Here is a 19,229-nt window from a genome sequence, read left to right as displayed (position 1 = left end):
GTATGCACGTTGATATACTTTATATTTTTATGCTATGCAGCATAAATGCTGTAATGATTTTGTCTATTCTTTTTTTCTGTGAACTAATGGTACTTTACATTGTATTAGTACTGCGTTAATGGATTTTATAGGGATTTATTTGAGTAAACTATTTGCATTTTCCCCAAAGAGATCTGAAACAGAGCAGTTTTATTGTTACTTTGGGGAAGTATAAATAATAAGTTTGGCCATAAAATTTTAGCTGTTTGAAGCATTTGATTTTAATTTCTGCTGCCTTGAGCATCTGTTTCTTGTAATGAATTAAATTATACTGCCTGTGTTTAACCAGACTATCACTTGCTTATGAATGAGGAGTAAAGTCCTTATAGGAATATTTGAGAAACACTTAACCCTGTTAGATCCAGGCAGCCTCCTTGTGGAATATTTTACAATGTTAGTAACAGTGCTCTTGGTTTTATAATTTAATCTAGAAAACTTGCTTTTCATTAACATCTATCTATCTATCTATCTATCTATCTATCTATCTATATATCTATATCTATAGCTATATCTATCTATCTATCTTCTATCTATCTACTTATATATCTATATCTGCATATCTATATATCTATATCTAAATCTATATTTATATCTATATCCTATATCCTTATCTCTATATCTAACCTATTCTATATGACTATACATATGACTATAGCTTTAAGATATGACATCCAATTAAGAACTAGAAGTTGTTTTTTAGTAAATTTTGCTCATTAGTAAAAATACTTTTTTCTGATTATATGCATAGACTAAACTATGTTCTCTACAAATCTTTATACTGAAGTTTCAACCTCAAATGTGATTATTGTGGGAGTTTAGGTAATGTTGGGAGGTGATTCAGCTCTGAGGGTGGAACTTGTATGAGGTGCATCAGTGCCATTATAGAAGAGCCGAGAGCCTCCTTGTTTCTTTCTGGTCATGTGATAGCTCAGAGAAGAGCCATGAGGCAGACAGGGCTTCTTATCAGACCCAGAACAGGTTGGTACCATGTTCTTGAGCTTTTGTTTCTAGAACCATGAGGAATAACTGTGGTTGAAGTTAATGTGCTTTTCCTATAATGGACTGAAGAAAACCAAATGCTTAGATATGTGTATCTGCAAACATCCATTTGAATATTTAAGCATACGTATCAATTAGCAATATAAGAATCATATTTTCTGGTTCTGTATGGTGGGTAAGTTAGAAATTTGTAAATAGAAAACCACTTTGTTAGATAAAGATCATAAGGATATTTTAATAAAATAATCTTGACAAAATATATAAATGAGAAAATTGTAAAACTTAAATATGCATTAAAAGGGAAAGACATAAATATGTTTGAATAAAATTAAAGAAGATACCTCACAGTAAGATAGCATATTCTAACGACAAATAGCAAAGGTTTAACCAAAGCAAAGGCATAAACGCAAAATAAAGATGTAGAGACCTGCTTGTTCTCACACTAAGGAATCCCGTAAAAACACTAAACTAAAAGCCATAATATGTATGCGGTGGGCTTCAGAACAAAGAGAAAAAGGAGAGAAAAAATATAAATAAACTAAGAATAAACATAAACATAAGATAGAAATTTTTGAAAGGTAAAATAAGTCAATGCCTTGACATGACATTATGAAATAAGGAACATCTAAAGAGGCCATCGAGTTACTTTTCTGTTAGCCATCTGCTGCTGGCCACCATATTTGTCCCAAGCAAGTGCCAAGTGGACTGTGAGTCCAACTTTTAAGGGACTACTTAAAAAAAAGTGTTGTTTGTTGTTGTTGTTGTTGTTGTTGTTGTTGTGCTTTTGGATTTTTCTGTGTGTGATTTTTCTTTCTTTGTTTTGCTTTTGATAAGGTTTCTCTGTATAGCTCTGGCTATCCCAGCACTTGGTTTGTAGATCAGGCTGGCCTCAAATTCAGAGATCTGCCTACCATTGCTTCCTGAGTTCTTGAAATAAAGGTATACACCAGTACACCTGGCACTTAAAAAGTTTTAGTGGTATCCAAGACAGTGTGTTAAGATTCCATTACTTTGATCTGTCAAAAGAAATTTAACTACAGTGGCATTGACAGAGAGAACAGTACCTATTCTAGTTCTCAATAATCTGCCCTTGTTCTTTTTTTTTTTTTTTTTTTTTTTTTTTTTTGGTTTTTTCGAGACAGGGTTTCTCTGTGTAGCCCTGGCTGTCCTGGAACTCACTCTGTAGACAAGGCTGGCCTCAAACTCAGAAATACGCCTGCCTCTGCCTCCCAAGTGCTGGGATTACCACCACCCGGTGGTAATCGGGCGGTGGTGGTGGCGCCACCACCACCCAGCTGCCCTTGTTCTCTATGATCCATCTGACCTTATATACTAGGGCACCTCTGTGGGGCCACTACACATCTCTCTACCTCTTTGGGAGTTGGGCTGGTTTCACCATTCTGCCCACCCTTAGAACCACGGGAAGTAAGGCTGAACTCTCACCTGCTGCTGCACTTACTACTTGAGTTTGTACTTTCTATGTCTAACAGGCTCCTGGGCTGGTGTCAGTGCTGCTGTCTCCCCATTGACCACACTTGGCTGCTCCAAAGGCTTTGGGTTGATCAGATGTTCTGTACCCTGTTCAATAAAGCTTCCTGGACAAAACAGCAAACAACAGATTGGGAAAAGACCTTTATCAATTCTACATCTGATAGAGGGCTAATATCCGATATATACAAAGAACTCAAGAAATTAGACTCCAGACAATCAAATAACTCAATTAAAAATGGGGTACAGAGCTAAACAAAGAATTATCAACTGAGAAATCTTGAATGGCTGAGAAGCACCTAAACAAATGTTCAACATTCTTAGTCATCAGGGAAATGCAAATCAAAACAACCCTGACATTCCACCTGACAATGGCTAAGATCAAAAACTCAGGTGATACCAGAGGCTGGCAAAGATGTGGAGAAAGAGGAACATTCCTCCATTGTTTATGGGATTACAAGCTGCTAAATCCACTTTGGAAATCAGTCTGGTGGTTTCTCAGAAAATAGGAGATAGTATTACCTGAGGACCCAGCTATACCACTCCCGGGCATATACCCAAAAGATGCTCCAACATATAACAAGGACACACACTCCAGTATGTTCATAGCAGCCTTATTTATAATAGCCAGAAGCTGGAAAGAACCCAGATGTTCTTCAACAGAAGAATGGATACAGAAAATGTAGTTCAAGGTCAGTCTGGTCTACAGAGTGAGTTCCAGGACAGCCAGGGCTACACAGAGAAACCTTGTCTCGAAAAACCAAGAAAAAAAAAAGAAAGAAAGAAAGAAAAGAAAATGGGGTACGTTTACACAATGGAGTATTACTTAGATATTAAAAGCAATGAATTTGTGAAATTCATTCTTAGGCAAATGGATGGAACTAGAAAATATCCTGAGTGAGGTAACCCAATCACAAAAGAACACACATGGTATTATTCACTCACTGATAAGTGGATTGCAGTACCCAAGATACAACTCACAGATCACATGAAGCTCATGAAGAAGGAAGACCAAAGTGTGGGTGCTTCGGTACTTCTTAGAAGGAGTAACAAAACACTCATGGGAGCAAATATGGAGACAAACTGTGGAACAGAAATTGACAGAGGGGCCATCCAAAGACTGCTCCACCTGGGTATCCAGTTTGCAGTCACCAAAGGAAAACGCTGTTGTGGATGCCAGGAAGTGCATGCTGAAAGGAGCCTGATATAGCTGTCTCCTTAGAGGCTCTGCCAGAACCTGACATACACAGAGGCAGATGCTCACAGCTAACCATTGCACTGATCAAGGAGTTCCCAATGGAGGAGTTAGAGAGAAGACTGAAGGAGCTGAAAGGGTTTGTGGCCCCATGGGGAGAACAACAATACTAACTAACCAGATCTCCCAGGGTCTAAACTACCAGCCTGGGAGCACACAGGGAGGGACCCATGGCTCTAGCTGTATATATAGGGGAGGAAGACCTTGTTGGGCATAGGTGGGAGAGGAGGTCCTTGGTCCTGTGAAGGCTGGATGCCCCAGTGTGGGGAAATTTGAGGGAAGGAGGTGGGAGTGGGTGGGTGGGTTGGGGCACACCCTCATAGAAGCAGGAGGAGGGGAGATGGGATAGGAGGTATCTGGGGGGGGGAGAATGGGGAAAGGGAATAACATCTGTAATGTAAATAAATAAAATACCCAACAAACAAACAAAAAAGCTTTCTTTAAGGGAGATATGTACTATGTAGCCTGAGTGCCCTTAAGGAACTGCCACTCTGACAACTGTAGTCTTGACCTGGACTGTTCTGCCATTCACTCATTCTTTCATCCCTCTGGTAAACGGTCTCTCAGGCTTTGAGCCTTCCAGAGACTCAAGTACGAAGACATCATTCATCTTTCTACACCCTACAACTCTAGTTTGACATCAGTCTTGCCTCATTTGCTTTCAATAGGCATTGGTGAGCCACACCATCTGCTTTCCTGGTTTTCATCCATCCTTGTGTACCTTATGAATCTGACCACATGCCTGTCAAGCTTATTCAGACCCACCAGAGGCTCACCTACCTAGGAAAGATCATGGCATATCATGGGTCTCCCAGAGACATTAAAGTCTCATAGGAGTAGAGGACTCTGATGAATGAACTATTCTTTAACTCTTAGGAACACAGTCATAGTTGGTCTGGTAAATTGGAAATCAAACACCATCTCTTTTATGCTAAATTCTTCTGGCAATTTCTACTTTTTTTCTATTTTCTTCCAGGGCTTGATATTCACGGGACCTCATTCATCACTAGCCAAGTATCCAGAAAAGACCACTGAGGCTCCACTAGAAACGGATTTCTCTTGCATCATCTCAAATAATAAAACCTTGGTCTCAAGGTGAATGTTTAATTAGATTATACTCAATTTTTCCAGAGCACAAATTGATCTTCTCTACCTGATTATTACACAGCCTCCCAGGAAAGACTGTGAAAGGAATTTTAGTTTTCATTTATGTAATTTCCAATTCAGGGTACAGAGTATCCCATGACTTTACAGTTTCCTCTCTGGGGTCATTACAGGGACCCCCCATATGCATGTTGCCTCATGGCTTTGCCTGCCTCTGGATTAAAATTTGTACATGAGGATATCTTCTTTCTATTCTTTTTCTCCTACTCTTTCCCTCCTTACTGTCAGATGCTTCACATGCATTCCAAGTCTGGGTCCTAAAAAGGCTACTTAGAATAGATATGATTTTACTCTCTTTCCTATTTGTCCTTCCACTTATAAGAAATGACAAACTCGTCTTTTAATCTTTCTCTGCAAAACCAGAAGTTGATGCTGAGAACAAATTTATAAGTCTCTTTCCCTCTGTAATCCTTCCCTTAAGCAACTGAGTGTTTATGGTTGGGGTGGGACGAGAGTTAGGTCTCAGTTGTGGTCTTCTTACTCACTGTAGAAACCTGGTAACTCCAGCTGCCTCCCAACAGCAGTGTCCCACTGCTTACAGCTATGTCCACAGGCTGCATTCTGTTATAGACACTATATAGATATTCTATAGTCCAGCAGCCATATTCAGAATCATCTCTGTATCCATGTCCGGTATCTACTCATTAAGGAGGTATATCATCCATACCGCATAGGGAAGATAGCCAGTCTGAAAATTGTCCCAAAGCTGTTTCACTGTCTCACTTCCCACAGTAGGGAACACATAACTGCCATTACAAGCAAAGAGAGATACCAACTCACAGTGCATGTGTATAGCTACATTGGTATGCGCCTGCCAGTGGTTTATCCCTAAACAGATCATCCCCAGTTTCATACCTTATCAGCCACAGAAGGGGCTAGGCAACCAGTTCTTCAAATCTCATTATAGGTTCTGTAGAGTTTTTGGGTTGCCAACTGGTTGCAAATGGAAAAGTGACTATAAATCTCAGATATGGCACCAACAACTGAGTTATTGCTACTAAGGTAAAGAGATGATTCTACAAACTTGGCGAGCTAATGAGTTTATTGAGCTAACTTATAAAAGCATTGGTAACTCCCAAACAAATATATCACTGAGAAGTCCCCCCCCCCAACCTTGAGTTATGGCTCATAAAAGAAACAGCACTAAAATTCTTTGCATAATTGTACAGAACATTCCACTAAAGAGCCCACCTATCCCTAGCATTTGTTTACTTCTTATATAACCACAGGGATGGGCTTCTGACTCTGATCACTTTCTTGTGAGTTTCCTGAGGGGACGTTTCATCTTCAGAAAACAGCCATGGTGTGTACTATATACTTGGACTTGGACAAACTTCTTAAAAAATATAACTGTTCACACCATGCTGGACATTTGATGAGATTGATCATTTTCTCTAAAGTATCTAAGTGATCAAAGCCCTTTTCTTGCATTAAGTTCAGATTCCAGCATGTGATTTCTGGGCTGTGTTAGCAGCTGTTCAGGAATGTTTCTGTAATTTAATAAACTACTGATACTGAAGGAATACGGCCATCTCCTCTGCAGAGAACACATTATAGAAATGAATTTTCCTCTGCTCCTTATATTTGCACATGTTAGTTCTTAAAATAAAAAAAAGAGACTTTTCATTCTGAAAGGAATAATATTGCTTTAACAAATATATCTTAATCATTAGCTTAATATCCTTCAAGTGTTCACGGATCAAGGTACCAGGTGGGTAAGAAACGATGGGAATCTCAGTCAGGACAAAGCACAGCATCCTCCAGGGAGCCGCACAGGTCCCTTGCCTTTGACACCAGATGTCTCTTTTTCCTTAAGATGCATTTGATGTGGCACATCAATAAGGCTCAAGGGCTTTACACCAAAGCACTTGATCCATTCATTTCAGCAACACTTACTAACAGTTCTTAAACCCTAAGGCAATTGTAGCTCACCTTTTCTTTCTTTTTGTCTCCTTATGCATAATGCATGCAGGATTATTTGTCTGTTGTATCATACTGTTCTATGATGTATTAAACATTGCAAGCAATGGCTAACAGCCGCAGATTCATGGGTATTTGGGCTTTAAATACAATCTTGTTTGTTTCCTGTTGAAAATCTCATAATTTTGAGGGGCTAAAATAAGCCTTGTTAAGAAACGTTGAACAATATTAGCAGGGAGTGGAATATAAATATGTAGCCTCTAAAGTAAATGATGACTAATAGTGGAGTTTCCTTTTCTAATAGCAATTCAACATTAGAATAATTGAGTTGAGCAACACAGTAGAGAGCACAGGTTACTTGGAGCCAATGGTGACAGTGAAGGTTTCTTGACTCCCTTTTCAGTTAGTTATTCAGACAAAGCTGATGGGTCCCAAGACTTGAAGTCAGGCCTTTGGATGACAGATTTCCTTCTCTGTTCCCAAACCGTAGGCCTTACGATTACTGCGAGTGTCTTTGTGTAGGGAGGAAAAGGGAAGAAAAGAAGAAAAACAGCATTTTCTTATGGGAGAAGGATGGAGGAGCTGCTTGCTTTCTTTCCTTTGACAGTACGTTGATAAGAACTGGGAAACAGGCGATAGTATTCCAGATGGAGGCTGGGAAGTGTAGTTCTATCTATATGATGATGTGCTTAAATTAGATACTACACTGAAGGAAACAGCAAAATGCTCGCAGAAAGCAACAGGTTTTCAAATGCCCCTCCAGTGATTTATGATGTTAAGATTTAGTTGACAAGTGCGGGCAGACTCTAGCCAGATCAAACCAATCATGAATAGCTGAAATACCAACAATATAAATTTATCTACATTTCAGATGTAAGTGCTTACATATGCTAAGACGTGAGTGCTTGGTATTTGAAATCCAAATGGTAGGAGTCAGTAGTTCATCAAAGCTACTTACAGTATGTATAAGAAAGGCACATTACTTTTCATAATAAGATTTTCACAGTGGCAATAATAATATGTTTTATACTAAATATATGACAACTATACTAAATAAGTAAAAGTTATCAGTGCCTTCTGAGAGAATTTTTTGATCTCTCACCTAAGATATGTTCTTCCCACTCCTCTTTTGGAAATGTTGTCATTTCATAGATAATACCATTTTCATCCTTGGATCAAGATCTATTTCAGACATCTAGAACTTTTGCATAAACATATCAGTTGTTATTCATATAAACAGTGTTCTGAACTATGGCAGTTCTTTAACTACCATCTTTATGTTTCTGCCAGAGAAGTTACAGAAGACAGAGGTGGTATTGGACCACTAAAAAGAGAGATAGGGCACATACATCCAGGAGTGTATGCCTTCCTATAATGCAGACTCATTCTCTTCTTCCTATGGGATCTGCCATTCACTGTGTCAGCTTGGAGGGCTGTTGGGAGCCACAGTGAGCATGTCAGTATCCGCCATTCCAAGATGGCGTGGACATCGTGTCCTCCCACTAGTAAACAATGGACTGCGCAGGTGCAAAGGCAGAAAGCCCGCCAAAGTCACTGGCCAATCCTGAGGCGTAATATTGGGTGATAAGTGAACAGCCAATCAGAAGTGAATACGTCACTCTAGGGTGTATTTAAGCTGTGCCTCTTTCTGTCTTTGGCCCTTCCGTGGTCTTTCACATTTGCTGATACAGATTAAACCCTCACTGTGGTAACTACCCGAATACTGTCTCACCTGTTTCTCTTCCACGGGCGGAGGGGACACGGGAGGTGCGCGGAACAGAGGGCTGATGACTGGAGCCCCATTTCCACTCATATGGACTAAGATATGGACTAAGTAGCCATACTTAACAATTTGCATAGCATCTATAATTTAGAAAGCTCTATATCATTAAGGATGTTTCAATTAAGGTCCTAGTGTCTTAGCCTCTTGTGAGGTGAGTGAGTTATTATTCATTCTTTGTTGTAGATTCTATGCGTTTTGTAATTTTGAAATCATTAGAATTGCAAATATCACATAAACTTGGTTTTAGACAAATATATTTAAAGAGGGTTATGTCTACTGTTACTGCTAAGAACCTAACTACATTCCGAAACGAACCATATTTGACTTGTGTAGCAAAATAATTCTGATTAAAATTCTTCTGATAATGCTTTGCATTCTATTGCCATCTATATGCTAATATTTCCAACAAATTATCAGATGCTATTTCTACATAACCTTTTTTTCAACAAATGACCTGTCATGTTCATAATGGCCTCAGTTTTCACTGGCAGTTTTAATTTTATCTAGCAAAAAATTGAAGACTCATAAGGAAACTAATTACATAGTTTCACAGTTAATAATATGGTTTCTAGTTTTAAGACTTATAACGTGCAAATTTATCTGGTTAAATTCTCTATGATTCAAGTCTTCTGCTTTTTCATTTAAAAAATGTGCCTTCATACACCATAGAAGAACTATGAACATTTTCATACTATAGACTTAGAAATACTGAATATTTAATTTTGCATTAAATCCTTGTAGATGTAAGCCTTAACTGGATTATGTTTCTGTTATACAACCTTTGTCCTACTCAGGTTTCTTGTAAGAATAAAAAGCCTAGCTCTCTTGAGAATAAAGTCATGCATAGCTAGTCAAAATTTCACTTGAACTATTTATTAATCACGCCAATGGTACTAATCTGGCATTAAAACCATATAATCCCTAATATGTATTATTTTTAGGCCACTGGCCATTTTCAGGAAATAATGAAAAGAAATTCATGATATTGAGAGTGGTTTCATCTATGGCTGTCAGAAGTAGGCAATGATCTAATTAAATTATTAATTGACTAATGATACAGCATCATTTGATGTAACTTTGTCAAGAAATAAGGACTAGTACTAAAATGTAGAAAGACTTTTACACTTCTTAATAATTTTTTTTTTTTTTTTTTTTTTTTTTTGCAGCTTGGAGGAAGAACTTCAAATTGGAAAAAAGATTAAAAATAGAGAACAGAAGAAAGGAGTTATTTGAGAGCAAGACACTGAGATAATAAGAGTGTTACTCTACAAGGAGACCGAAGGAATACTCTGTTAGGGGGAAAAATACTGAGACAAGAGCAAAAGGCCAAAGCAAAGTCGAAGGTTACTGATCTTATTTGATCTCATGTGCTCCTAGGATCTGAAAATGCTTGCCTTTAGCTTTGTAGCCTGTCTAGACCCTGCCATCTATAGGATCATGGAGATACAGAAGGAGCTCTGTACTGTATGAGAAGGCTTTAAGCTTTAAGCAAATCTTGTCAACTTTCCAGGCTGCATTTTCAAGTCTAACTAAAAACGATCTTCCCCTCTCCATCCTATTTCTTTAATTACTTTCTTTCATAATGGATTTGGTGTGTGAATGACTTGAATTTATTCACTGTGTACTGACATTTATACTCTTTTACATAATTTATATGATTACCCATTATATTATTAAATTAATTTTCTCAATTTATTTTATAAGGCTTTGGGGGGTCACATCTTATGAAATATATCTTCAAAAAACCTCATGCATATTGTTCATATTGTTCTTTAATGACAAAGTGGTGTTTCTATTACGCCTTAATGATTTTTCAGAGGAATCGACTTTTGAATATTTAAGACTATCTCATTGTATTGATTAAAATAAGTTTAATTTGGGCACATTGTCTCTGCTGCATATTGAGTGCTTGCATGACTGGGCTTAGCTACTGCACACTCTCAGTTGGACTGTCACAGAGCAAATTGTGTGCTTTCTCGGTTGACTTTCAAATTTCAGACTTCAACAGGGATGGCATTACTTAATGACTAGTATATTGACTCGGAAATCAACTTTTCAGGCTTGGAATATTTCAGAAGTAAGCTGTGTTCCTTTCAGTAAAGAGAGTTTAAAATTCAGATGGATGACTCATGTGACTAAAACTGTCATGGTATTGTATTGTAAATATACGTAACCACACATTTGAATCTACTAAATTAAAACTTCATGGTCACCGTGAAAGCAGTCAAAATAAGTAGTGGATTGTGCCCCAAAAACAGACAATGTTTTCTTTCTTGTATGTAGGGTGGACTTTTTAGAAGAAGGAACAGAATGAGGGAGGAGGAAGGGAATGTGAGAGGAGAGAAAGAGGAGGAGCACGTGAAGGAGCAGCAGGAGCAGAGTAGTTTGTAAAGAAGGTTTAGAAGTGAATCTTTTTAAGAATATTTGTTTCCCTCATAAAAAGCATATTACCATATAGATGACTATCGCATGTTCAGTTCAGACTTGAAAGTGTTCACTTCTGTTTCCTTTTTCCTTTTTTCTCTATATTTTCTTTTCTTTCTTTTTTTTTAATCTTTTTTTTTTTCAGATTTTATCCTTTTCCTGGTCCACCTTCTGACTGTTCCACATCCCAAACCTCCTTTTCCCATTTCCACGAGGATGTCCCCACCACCAGCCCCACCCCACCAGACCTCTAAACTCCCTGAAGCCTCCAGTCTCTTGATGGTGAGGCGAATTTTCTCTGAACCCAGACCCAGAAGTCCTCTGTTGTATATGTGTTGGGTGCCTCATATCAGCCGGTGCATGCTGCCTGGTTGGTGGTCCAGTATCTGAGAGATCTCGGGGGTCAAGACCAATTGATACTGCTGGTCCTCTTACAGGGTCGCCCTCCTCCTCAGCTTCTTCCAGCTTTTCCCTAATTCAACCATAGGGGTCTGCAGCTTCTCTCCATTAGTTGGATGTAAGTATCTGCAACTGACTCTTTCAGCTGATTGTTGGGTCTTTAGGAGGGCAGTCATGATAGGCCCCTTTTTGTGAACACTCCATAGCCTTAGTAATAGTGTTAGGCCTTGGGGCCTCTCCTTGAGCTTGATCCCAATTTGGACCTGTCATTGGACCTCCTTTTCCTCAGGCTTTTTTCCATTTTTGTACCTGATATTCTTTCAGACAGGAACAATTATGGGTCGGAGTTTTTGACTGTAGACTTCTTGAAGATGGTCATAAAATAATAGGCAACAGAAAAAAATCAACATTTTAAATTATTATTCCAACTTCAGAGGGTATTTGCTGAACCAAAAATCATTGCTTACAGCAAGCTTGTATTCTACCAGAGTGGAGACAAAACTTAACAAAATAATAAGTAGTGGGAAGATATACATAGTATGGTAAACAAAAGCAGGTAAGAGAGGTGGGCCCAGGAGTTAATGCCATCAAGAAGCAGACAGATGACAGGGCACTGAAGGACAGACAACGAGTGCTGACACCTGAGGGAGTACAGTTCAGTGTAAGTGGTCTTCTAATGACAAGGTCCTGAGGCAGAAAGACATGTGTTTACAAGATGAGCATCACTGTGGCTTGAGAAAAAGAGACTAGGGGATTAGGCTGGTAACATAGACTTTGGTTTTCACTTCTGGAAATGGGAAATCTAACCCATCTTTTAAAAAGAGGACCATAACAGAGTGAAATAGAAAGGTAGAGAAAGAACAAATTCCAGTGAGCGAACTATCATAATAATCTAGATGAGAGGTTGTCTTAGTCAGGGTTTCTATTCCTGCACAAAACATCATGACCAAGAAGCAAGCTGAGGAGGAAAGGGTTTATTCAGCTTACACTTCCACATTGCTGTTCATCACCAAAAGAAGTGAGGACAGGAACTCACACAAGGTAGGAACTTGGAGGCAGGAGTGGATGCAGAAGCCATGGAGGATGCTGCTTACTGGCTTGCTTCTCCTGGCATGTTCAGTTTGCTTTCTTATAGAACCCAGGACTATCATCCCAGGGATCGCACCACCCACAATGAGCCTGCCCACCCTCGATCACTAATTGAGAAAATGCCTTACAGCTGGATTTCATGGAGGCATTCCCTCAACTGAAACTCTTTCTCTTCGAAAACTCCAGCTTGTGTCAAGTTGACACACAAAACTAGCCAGTACAGAGGTGGATGGAGGAAACATGAAGAGGTTGGGATCTGAATACCTTGAAACTACAGCCATAGAATTTTCTGATGAGATGAGTCATATGAAAAGGAGACAGCCAGGATAATTACAAAGTTATCGGGAGAGGTAACCTAGAGAACAAAGGTAGCTTTGCTGAGACTGGGGAAGACTCAGAAGAAGGGAAAAGGTGAAAAGCTCAGTTTGGATCCATTATTATTAAAGTCTTTGTTACCCATCAATCTAATCTGAGATGTCGAGGAGGATACTAAATGAGGCTGTGGTTCAAAGGGAAACTTTAGTCTTTGGATGTAAGTTGAAGGTCATATGCGTTTAAGTGAACACAGGAGATTTCTAAGAGAGTGGGTGTGACTAGAGAAGAAATTGGGCCAAAGGGCTGAGCTCTTGGATATCACAGTGCTTAGTCCAAGGAACTCCAAGGAAAAGTGGAGATGGCTGAGCAGAGTTCGGGAGTCTACAGCAAAGTAGGTAAAGGAAGGGCTTGGGAAGGGGAGAGCATCGCCCCAGGACTTAGTGAGAAGACTCTGGATTACCACACTAAATGATAAAACAGGCAGGTGAGAGGGCCCAGCTCTGGTTTTTGGAATTGAAGATGAGATGTTTGAGCCTCTGATTCAAATGAGTTAATGCTTATAGGTGTTCAGATGCAAGGTTTGGCACAACAAGCTTTATCTGTGTTAAACAGTCAGGTATATTGTGTCTTTCAATTTCTTCCTAGTATTTCAAAATGGCCCAGGGTCATTATTTTCCCTGTAAGTTAAAGTGTCAGAGAATTTATACATACCCAAAAGTTTTTTCAGCATATATTATATATACATAATAAAGCAGGTATTATTATGCTTGCTTGATAATGCATATTTATCTGTTAAATAAGTGTATGTGATATATAAGGTGCAATATGATTAGTGTATACTTAATTTATACATTTCAGGCATATATGTAAATATATCAAGCAAATTAATCAAGTGCATATTATATTATCATTTTTCCTAGTTATAGATTTTCTAGTTATGATTCTTATCTAGTATAGAATTCTTAGTTATAGATTTTGTAGCCGTGAGAGGTTTAAAGGAAATACTCTGACAAATTAGTTTTTAATGGGGACAAAGCATTTCAGGGCCCGGATGGAGAGACAGCTGACCTCTGTGTTGTTTAAGGCCCTAGTAACCTTTTGTAGACTGGGGCGAGCAAGATTAAGAAGTACTGAACCTTCAATACAAAGCAGGTGTTTCTTGGAAGCTTACTATGGGAAGAGAAAAAGAAGAAATCAGAGAGCTAGGCTAGAAGAAGAGGTTAAATGGGAGGACTGAAAGTGTAAAGAGCTAACAGTGAGTTTATTTTTATCTTGTGTAAATACACGACAAGAATACTACCCTCTAACCCTCTCATGACCAAAATCAATAAATCGTTACTTTAAAATGTCTTCTTGATCAATTTTTTTTTCCATCGAATATGGTTTCTTGTTTAAGAGATTTAAAGAGACGTCGGAGGTCCAGGATGCTAGACTCTCCCAGGCCTTTCGTGGTTTTTGTCTCTAAATCCTCATATCTTTTGATTATTATATTAACACTCACCTGGAAAGTTTCTCTATGGGAATGTTAAAAATACATGGCTTAAAGCAATTAGTGTTCTTTTCTCTAAGAAGTGTCAAAGCTTTCTGCTATATTATTTCTGAATGTCAGTTTTGGAGCAAGGGAATACAGAATGCACGGTGTAAGACCCTTCTCGATTTCATTCTGCAGCATACTTTGGAAGAAAGCTTTCTTTCTTTCTTTCTTTCTTTCTTTCTTTCTTTCTTTCTTTCTTTCTTTTTTCGTTTTTAAAAAATATTGGATATTATGTTAACATTTCGGATTTTGTCTTCTTACCCCATTCCCCCCACCACCCAGAAACCTCCTATCCCATCCCCCCTCCTCTTGCTTCTATGAGGATGTGGCCCCACCTACCTCCCCCACTCCCACCTCCTCACCCTCGAATTGCCCCCTACTTGGTGTTCAGCCTTCATGGGGCCAAGGATCTCCTCTCCCACCTATGCCAGACAAGGCCATCCTCTCCTACATGTAGAGATGGAGTCATGGGTCCCTCCCTATGTGCTCTCAGGCTGGTGGTTTAGACCCTGGGGAGCTCTAGTTAGTTGGTATTGTTGCTCTCCTCATGGGGCTACCAACCCTTTCAGCTCCTTCAGTCTTCTCTCTAACTTCTCCATTGGGAACCCTTGATCAGATCAGTGGTTAGCTGTGAGCATCTGACTCTGAATATGTCAGACTCTGGCAGACCTCTAAGGAGACAGCTATATTAGGCTCTTGTCAGCATGCACTTCCTAAAATCCACATCAGCATCTACCTTTGGTGACTGCACATGGGATGGATACCCAGGTGGAATGGTCTCCAGATGGCCCCTCTAGAGCAGCTTCCATTCCGCCAATTCTTTTGTGTTGTTTTTCAAAACATCAACTACATAAAAAAACTTGTGTCCCTAAGTAAGTTGATGTTATACCTGTCAATCATCAAGCATCTTGTAAGATCGATGAGATGAATCCATTTGAATGACCTAGAGTCTAAAAAACCTTGAGTTCTGAGTTGAGCATGTGCCAGTGTCCTACAGTAGTTGTATTTTGTGCCATCTGGATAAGTAGGAATCCAGAGAAATGCTGAGTTGCTGCCATACCAATAATGACACTCATTGCCTATTGTTATGTTCTTTTCAGGACATCAAGTATTATACCTCTCTGAAAAGACATCTTCCATGGATGTTGAAAAGGCTCATTTGGTAAAGGTGCCTGATGCTAAGCCTACTTCCTAAATGTAATCCCCAGAACCTACAACATAGAAGGAGTGAAGAAACTCTGGGAGGTTGTCATCTGATACAAACACACACACACACACACACACACACACACACACACACACACACACACTTGAATGCTTGGGCATTAGGGAGTGTTGCTCCTTCTCAGGGGTTAGAATTCTTTCCTCCCTCCATTCTTTTGGTGTATGTGTATGGTTTGGTGTGTGTGTGCGTGTGTGTGTGTGGTGTATGTGTGTATAGTGTGGTTTCCATATGTATCGCATACTGTATATATGTGTGTGAGGTGCATGCTTGTAAGCATGCCAGAGTAGGACTTCCAGGGTCTTCTCTATGACTCTTTTTCCTGTTGTTCTGAGTCAGAGTCTCTCCCATGAAGTTTGATAGTATGTTAGCACTGGCTAGAGACTTAAGTTTTGGAATATGCCTGTCTCTGCTCCTACTGTCTGCCTTCTATCAACTACTCAACAATAACTGGAGACTTTTTAATGTTAGCATCTCTACAGTGAAATATCAGAGCTGAAATGAGAGATGCATGTGTTTTTCAATTGAATAAGCTGTGTATGCATGTATAGATGGATGTATGGATATATATATATATATATATATATATATATATATATATATGCATTCCTGTACATGTATGTGACCAGAAATGGTTAACATGCAAGGAATCTCCTCAGTGAGTTCCCAATGTAACCACTGACAACATCCAAAGCCCAAACTCTAAATGAAACATACACAATGAAAATGCAGTACACATGATTAAGTCTAAATTATTAGCCCTGCAGTAATCAATTAAGAAAGTAAATTATAATTTATGTTAAACCAATATACGTTTATTTCATCTAACCTGTGAAACTGTCCTTTTGCAGAAACTTATTATTCATGAATATTTTATGTTCTTAAGCAAAACACTTTAATGTGGTATTATAGTTCATTGAGCAAAATAATGAGAAACGGCATTTATTTTGGCAGATGCCACGCTTTGTAGTTTAATGTTTCCCAAAGGCTCAGGTGTAAAGGCAGAGCTTCTCCCACTCTGCCCTGCCCTTCATAGTGTGATAGGAAGATAAAAGGGGTCTTGTGTAGGTCCCTTGTTCTGGAGGGTGTCCCACGACGATCTCCCGGCTGGGGACAGAGTAAGAGCAGGGAGGGCTTGCTACTGACTCTGCGCGACCTGCGGCCTGGCCTGCGTTTCCACTGTCTGCAGGTCACTGGCCCGCCTGATGTGGGAGGTAGAGGCCAAAGGACACAGAGTGTGAGCAGGAGGGGAGATTGCCTGCCCCCACTGCTGCCTCTGCTCACTTGCTCCCACTGTCGCCTGGTCTCTCCCAGGTGCTGCACCTGTCTCTCCGCACTGAGCTGGTCCAGGCCCAGGCTGGGCCAATAAGAAGCAGGCTAGCTGGCAAGGAGGCAGCTTGGTGTCCCAGGCAGGTTCTCTCCCCAAGTGTTACAGATCTTGTGACAGAAACTCTCGGACACCAGGATGATTCTTGAGCGCGCTTTACTTCCCCTAAATAGAGCCCTTATATACAGTTTCAGAGTGGGTTAGGGTCTGGCAGCAGATAATGCCTATTGGCTTGGTCTGAGAGCTTGGAGATTCCTCATCTGCATGTGGGAGAGCCCGAGGTACTGTTTCTCGTGACTGATGGTCAGCAACCTCTCTGTGGGAGGGGTTGTTGGAGGGCTGAAGCTAAGTGAAAAGAACCAGGGCCCAGGAGCAGAGCTGAACTCCTGCCGTCCAATTGAAGTTCCGGGGTTCGAAACTCATGCTCACCAAGCACCCAGCTGCTTCTCACAGCCCACCACCCCACAGTCTTGTAATAGACTCCAGTGCAAGGGAGTTATAACCTTGAAGAATGTATGGAGAACGGGTTTTACATTTTCTTCCTTGGCTTTCATTCATCATGAGACAGGATTCCTGTGTCACATGTTTCTTCTATCATATACTGTGCTACCATAGACCTACAGCAACAGGGACAAGCAGCTCTGCTGGAAACTGGGAAACCATTAGTCTCTTCCAAGCTGATTTAGCTCATGTGTTTGTTACAGCATTGGAAATCTGACTGCTGCAGAATTTCTTTTCTGTTGCAAGTTCATTCCATTTAAGATGTTTGAATTGGAATTGGAAATATTTATTTGGTAGATGTAGCCTGTATTATTCAGGGCTTTCTAGGGGGATAGAACTAATGGCTCGGTCACAAGTTTGAGGCTGGGAACCCAGTAGCTGATCAGTTCTTGAGGCTGGGTGCCTCATCAGTTAGGATCATCTCACAGTGTATACCTCTCACTGTGGAGACAGACAACTCAGCAGTTGCTCAGTCTACAAGGCTGGGTGCTTTTGCAGTCTCAGTCTGGCACTGAAAACCTGAAATGTTTTGGGAGAGCCACCGGTCCTTGGTCCAAAAGGAAATGAAGTGCCAGTTCTGGTATCAGTGAAAAAATCAGCAGCTGTAACAGCAGCAGGACATAGCAACTCCTAGGTAAAGAGCTAAGCAACGAAAACATGAGTAAATTTCCTCTTCCAGAACATTTTAACCAGACTGCTGCCAGAAGGTGCCAACATCCATAGCTGTGAGGCTCCTTAACCAAAGCAATCAGGGCGGGTTTTATATATATATATATATATATATATATATATATATATATATATATATATATAAAATTTATTTTATTTTATATTTTATTTACATTTCAGATGCCATTCCCTTTCCCCATTTCCCCTCCCTAGAACACCCCTGTCCCATGCCCCCCCTTTCCTTTTTGCTTTTATACGATTTTTTAAAAATGTTAATCAAAGGATTTATAAGTTTGGTAATGCTCAATCAGAAGCGTAACCCAATACCCAACCTAGATATAAAAACTATCTTTGACTGGTGGAGACATGTGAACATCTGCCTCCATGCCCCCTCTCTCTTTCTCTCTCTCATCACTTAGCTTCTCCTCTTCTTCATCTTCTCTCCTTGTTCCATCTCTTCCTCTCAGTACTCCTTCCCACTTAGCTCCTCCTACATATCACTCTTCCTGTTAAAGTAGAACTTTTCTCTCAAAATACAATTAGAGCATGCTTATTCCTAATTGTACCAGTGAGGTACAAGATAGTCCTAATACCCAGTCCATCATTCTGTTGACTAACCAGAACCTCTGTCATCTCTTCTAACTAAAACACTTACTTTTGATCCTGGCTTTTTGGCTTTAGAATGAATGTCAGCTGAAAACCATCTACTCAGATCTTTTCTCTCAAAGTAAATAGCCAGGATTGGTTATGAGACTATAAGTCTTCAACCCCATCAGAAATCCAGAATGACTGAGTTAACTGAAGTTATGGGAAGCACTAAGCATAGCTTCTAAAACTTAGCCAATTTATAGAGACCGCTGAACACCTGAAAAGCCACTATACTACTGAACGTTGGAGCATCAAATCTTCAGCCTTCTGGCCCAGAATCATCTGACAGACCTTAGTGATGCAGGATTATTAAGGGCTGATTACTCTGTCTAGGCAGATATAATCAGTCGACTATTCTGCATGTGTGTCCTTTTCTGGACAGTAATTTGTCTGTAGATGGAGAGAGGCAATTTTTGCCTAGTGGCTGTCACTGCACAACTGGAGTATCTCCAA

This window comes from Arvicanthis niloticus, chromosome 17 (assembly GCF_011762505.2).
Source record: "Arvicanthis niloticus isolate mArvNil1 chromosome 17, mArvNil1.pat.X, whole genome shotgun sequence".
Classification (NCBI taxonomy): Eukaryota; Metazoa; Chordata; class Mammalia; order Rodentia; family Muridae; genus Arvicanthis; species Arvicanthis niloticus.
This window is presented reverse-complemented; position numbering follows the sequence as displayed.